Source organism: Carassius auratus, chromosome 2 (genome assembly GCF_003368295.1).
Source record: "Carassius auratus strain Wakin chromosome 2, ASM336829v1, whole genome shotgun sequence".
NCBI classification, from domain to species: Eukaryota; Metazoa; Chordata; class Actinopteri; order Cypriniformes; family Cyprinidae; genus Carassius; species Carassius auratus.
In genome coordinates this window covers 10,629,598-10,635,597 of record NC_039244.1, presented here as the reverse complement: position 1 = coordinate 10,635,597, position 6,000 = coordinate 10,629,598, and the positions used below count along the sequence as shown (strand labels likewise).

Genomic DNA, 6,000 nt, shown 5'->3' with positions numbered 1-6,000 from the left:
CACTAATATTTGATAATAATTGAGCACAAAATTAGCATAATACAATTCTTAAAAAAAGTGTGTGTGTATATTATCTGAATTATTCCAAACTTTTAACCTGTATATTTGTTTGACCAATTTTTTGCCTTATATTTATTCACCCATTTCAAGCATTTTATGCAACAAAGATTTTCAAATTAAGTATGATTATAAAAACTTGCTTACTTCAAAGGGTCGCATTAAATGTTATATATTTATCATCACACCAATTAAATTCCATTCAAAACAAGTACATGCTCTGATTGCACAGTCCAGAACTGTTACCAAGGAACCACAGCCATTCTAACCAGCCTGCTTTGCAGCACTCCAGTAGCCATGTGGACATATTGGAGTACACTTTACAGATGGAGCTGGGTAAACGATCCAATAAAAATCATCAGTGAAAATGCCACATGTGATTTTGAGCATGAGATGGATGATGGGGAGAGAGTGTGTGTGTCTCAGCCGTCCTCTGGCAGTAATCACTGTTGTCGAGGCACTAATTGGTCTTGTCTGTTTGTGAGGCCACACACTGTGACGTGGGGCTTCTGGCAGATGGATTGTGGACACTGGCCTCTATCGAGCCATGATCAACATTAAATGGCTCACCAGGTATAACGCTCTCTGTCTGTAACACAGTTGTTTTGTTTTTAACTGTCTGAATGAATCATATTTGTTATGGAATGGTATGCAGAAAATGACTGTGCTTGATAAAACAAGCAGATACAAAAACACAAATGATTATTATTTGTAATGCACAGAGTCAGACAAATGGTCCTTTGTGCTCATGCTCATGACATACACACACAGCCGTGAACCGATGCTGTTGTTGTAGAGACAGCAGATGGCAGTGTTTAATACCAAGAGAATCTCACAGACTTCTTGACAATCAGATGTCTTGTGCAGATTAATGCTTTCTCCATTTCTTTGTGCCTTTGGTTTTTTTTGAACAAGTACTGGCTGAGTCATATAGACCATGATCTTATTGTTGAATGGCATCAGAGGAGAATGTCCAAGCATATCTCCTCAGTGTGGTCGAGCACTGCTCTGAATGAAAGAGCTGATGCTGGGCTGCTTTGATTTGTAGCTTTATAACCGGATTATGATAACATGTCTGGCTCTGCTCTGACTGATGATGTAGAATACAATGATAACTGCATGGCAGATGTCACATTTATGGAAAAAAAGCTTGTTGACTTATACATGTCTTTATTTTAAGTTTGAGATGCATGTTCCTTTGAGAAGTTTATTTTAGTTTGAGCCATTTGGCACCAAATCACCTATATGATTTTCATCCACTTCACAATCAAACTAAAACTAAAAACAACGAAAATCCATAACATTCATATCATAATTACACTAACAATTTATATACGGAACTGACAAATGTCTAAATCTGCCATATAGCTTTATTGCAGTGAAATTAATTTGCAGAAAACTTCAGTTTACTTTGGATGAAAATAATAATAATAATAATAATAGTGACAAATTCATAATTGACTGCTTATTATTCCCATGATGAGACAGAAGCATTACTGCCAGACATGTTTGGAATATGAAACGGTTTTTGACACATGCACAGATGTTTAGCTTTTTATTTCCCCCGTTCTCCACAATCCTCCCTGAAAAGGTTACCCTGATCCCCGCTCTTATGTTTATTAATGAAGGGAAAAATTCTTCACCTGAGAGTTTGGTTTGAAGCACAATATGAATACTAATGTCCTGAAGTGAAACACTACGGTTATGCAATTTACAATAGAATTTCCCAATATAGGCCTAATATTCAAAAACATTTCTTTAAAATGATAAACTCATACTCAGGAATATTTATAATATATAAATGCCAGTTGCTGCAACGCACTACATTTATTCCTGAATTACCATATCACGTTTGTTAAACAGGGCTATCTGTGAAATTAGTAATGTTTTTAGACATCAGAGGGCTTTCATGTAGCTCTATTTAGGCACTGTGTAATTCCCAGTGGGTGGACAACCTGCTGACAACATAAAAAAAAATGCCCTGGATTTGGATAATACATTTGAAAGTCTCTTTCAGTGTACAGTATGTCTGCACTTCCTGTTACATCTTTTACGTTTCGGCAGCATTGATCTGACCCTTGGCCTTTTTCAGCACTGTTCATCCTGATCAGCTGTCCATATTCTTCCTTCAAATGTCTAATCCTGTCTGCCGAAGAGGGTACATGTTGCTGTTTATACGAGCCAACACAGTCATAGACAATCTGCACTGAGACGACATCTGGTAGCGCTGTCACTCAAACGCTCTCTCTCTTCTTGTTCCACCAGGTGACACACTCTTTTTCTCCCTAATGTCATGTTTTGCATCATGCAAGATAAATATTTATAGAGCTTTGACAGTGAATTGAATAAGCCACACTCTCCCGAGAAGTGAGCAAGGAACATGTCAAAACAGGTCTTAAAAAATCAGTCTCGTCATCGGCATTTTCTGAACTGTCGCCATCACTACCAGATGTTCATAGTAGTCTGTCGCAGGTTAGCGCTTGTTATTTGAGGTACAATCAGTTGTGGAATTTCTGATCGTGCCAGTAAACATCATAGTCAGGTGATGTGTAGATATCATTTTCATTTCCTACACTCGCTTGTTTCTTTATTGCTTGTATAAGGGAAGAATGTGACAGTACTGCCGTGTTGACAGTCACTGCGATTCAACAGAGTGCACGCGGTTCTTACTTAAACCTGAGTATGTGTGGACCAAGGCAAGGCAATATGCTTTGTCCAGCATGAAAAGCTCCCTGTGGGGAAATTGGTCTTCTTTAACACATGAGATTGGCTCGGAGATTTCTCTCCGATAGCTGGACAGGGACTGCGGTAAATCCACATGCATAGAGTTTTTTTCTGCCCCTAGCAGACCCAGAGGACACATGCAGGGTTGTAAATATAAAGATATGATTGGGGCAATAAGAAAGAAGGTGAAGTGACATACAGCTTAGTATGGTGACCCATACTCGGAATTTGTGCTTTTTATATATATATATATATATATATATATATATATATATATATATATATAGAGAGAGAGAGAGAGAGAGAGAGAGAGAGAGAGAGAGAGAGAGAGAGAGAGAGAGTATTGGTGGACATAACAGACTTTCAAAAACATTAACAATCTTACCGAATACTGACCCCAAACATTTAATTGGTAGTGTTTAATAGACTAAAATAATAATAATATATATTTATTTATTTACAATATTATACATATATTATGTTTTATAGGCAAAATCCCAATCTTTTCAAGTTTCTCATGCACGTTCCCTGGTTGGGAATCACTGCTCCATTGTATGTCAACCCGTACAATTCACTTCCTGTATTAGCTGTATTATCTGAGCCAAGGCACCAATTCATATGGGAATTTCAGGAGATTCACTGAAAGAGTGTCTGATACATTAGCCATCTCATTAGGTCTCTGAGCATATTATCTTGATGGGCTGCAAAAAAAAAAAAAAAGGCCCTGCATTGTAGCAACGTTAGTGTGGCAGAGTGTGTGATGGTGACACAGCAGCAGTGAAACTGGAGTTTTATTTAATCCAGCGCCGTCTCTCTTGGCCTGATAACTTCACAGCCCATCCCAGGGCTTGTCTGTCAGCGTTGACACAGTAATATCTCCCAAGCCCTCTGTTTCCTAGTCACTTTCATTTATTTTAAAATGCCATTTCACACACTGCTGCCTTTAACTAGGCATTATACAGTGTGTAGGGAGAGAAGCCGAGATTGAATTGTGACAGAGACAGCGGCTCTTGCGGTGAAAAATAACAAAATATTGTAAATGGCAGCAGGCTCAAAATATTGTAAATGGCATCAGACTCTATAAAATGGCAATGCTGGAGGTGATGATTTTTTTTCTTCTGTCTTTCATTTCTATTGTGTGTGTCCAGGCCTATATATCTGTCTATATGTGTGTGTGTGTGTGTGTGTGTGTGTCGGGTTGCATGTGTGTTTACAGCTCAAGGCATTTTAGATTCACTCTGGCTATCAAAACAGCATTCTCCACACTTCTCCTCAAATTCATAGATTCTTTCTTGCAATCCTCCCAAAACTTTGGTTCCTAAAAAGAGAATTTGTAGACATGTTTGCAGGTTCAGCTTCTATAGGATGGTGTTATTTGAGTGCAGATTCACATGCACAATTTCATTTCTAATTTAATTAAATAAAAAAATATAATATTTAAGTAATTTTAAGCATGCCATACAATAATCACATATTGCACTTTTATTTATTTTATTTTTTTTCTGGTGTAACCATACAGCCACAATTTCTGTATATGCCATTAGTCTGTAATTTCTTTATTAGAGATACCCCACTGGCAAACAAAAAAATGACATGCTAACGTATTCTTAATTTCCTAGTGTCTCTGCATAATTTAGGCTGCCTCCCTGCAGGATTAATCTGATTGGACAGTTATGTAAAGAGACTGAGGCCTGAGCTGTCAGTCTCAAGCCAATGGGTACAACAGCAATTGCTTTTGACATCTGGGCATATGACATGAACATTTCCCTACTTCGTCCTTAAACTACTAAAAATATTTAATATGAGATTGTTATGGTATGGGGTCCGTATTATATGTATATAATAGGATTTGAAATAAATAAAAATGTATTAAATAATACCCTAAGAAACATTTTCACTTGTATTATTTAGTCATGTTTATTAAAGAAGTAAAATAAGAATTAATTATTTTAGATAATTTAAGTTTATTATATTACCTTTATTTAAATAAACTTCATATGAATTTAGACGTTGCTGCTTATAATAAACCCACATAATTGTGTAGAGAATTAATTACAGTATCTTACCCCAAGCAGATATGTGCAGTTTCTGCAATTAAATTTAATATTTATATTTTATCATTTTATTTTTGTATTACAATACTTTTCCAGATGCAGTCCACAATGAGAGATGCAACATGGGGAAGATTAGTGCGCAAATAGTAGGTTAGTTGGGATCAGTAATCAAAAAACATCCAGATTTGAAATAGCAGATAATTTGCTCTGAAATGTTTACAGAAGTCATGTGTGAAAAACTTAGACATGGCCCATTCAGATCTGTGAAATACAAATTTCTCTAACCTCCTCTGGGAAAACTAGGCTACATTTACACAACAATGATGTAGTCATAAACTGAAAAGTTTTGCCCTTGCATTTTTAATTTTTTTTGTTTTGCATATACACAGACAACGTTTTTAAAATGATTCGTGTTTACACATATCCAAAAAATGCTGTATTATGTATGCCAGGCCAGTAGTAGGCGCTGTCAGCTTGTTAGTATTTTCCCATTTTTTGCCGAAAACATTGTTGTGTACACTGCCCCTAGTCTCATCTGATTTTCTTTCCAGTGATGCTACTGTATAGAAGAAACATTTTTAGTTTCCTAAAGAACCCTTCACCTATCAGTTCTTCAAAGACAATTTTTTTCATAGTACATTTTATGTTTACGACCTTTTTCCGCTATAAAGTATATTTGTGCAACGGAAAGGTTCTGTGGATGTTAATGGTTCTTCATTGAGTGTAGTGTTTTTGGAAATGAACCTAATTTGCCCAATTTAAATTATATAATCAGTTCAAAATCAACTTTGCCTGTGTGTGTATTCGGGCACTCTGAGCATATTTTAAGGGTTTGTGGTTGATGGAGCTTCCTCTGTGTCTGGGTGGGTCCACCTCAGGCTGCACTGCTGCTGCCGCTGACATATCTGTGGCGTTTATTAAGAGAATGACAAGTCTATCAGGCCACATAAGCAGGCTCTCATGGGCGGTAGATCTTTTGTTACTTTCAGGGAAGGGATCATCAATCTTGCCGGCTCTCTGCTCTCTTGAGTTGTTGATGGCAAACACAGATTCTTCCCGCTCCCTCTCCTCTCCTCCTCGCTTCACCCGTTCTCTCGCGTTGAATTCGACATATATGACTTTCTCGGCAACGGTGGAGCTCAATGACGTCATGGCCCATCGGCCA

At 37.2% G+C, this 6,000-nt stretch overlaps 1 long non-coding RNA gene across 1 annotated transcript in view; it reads left to right on the top strand.

The window, feature by feature from the left end:
• The first annotated feature begins 370 nt into the window (after positions 1–370).
• LOC113110661 (uncharacterized) overlaps positions 371–6,000 on the top strand; it is a 38,471-nt gene continuing 32,841 nt past the window's right edge. Inside the window, exon 1 of the long non-coding RNA XR_003293188.1 lies at positions 371–630. This is a non-coding gene — a long non-coding RNA (uncharacterized LOC113110661). The remainder of the gene's footprint in view (positions 631–6,000) is intronic.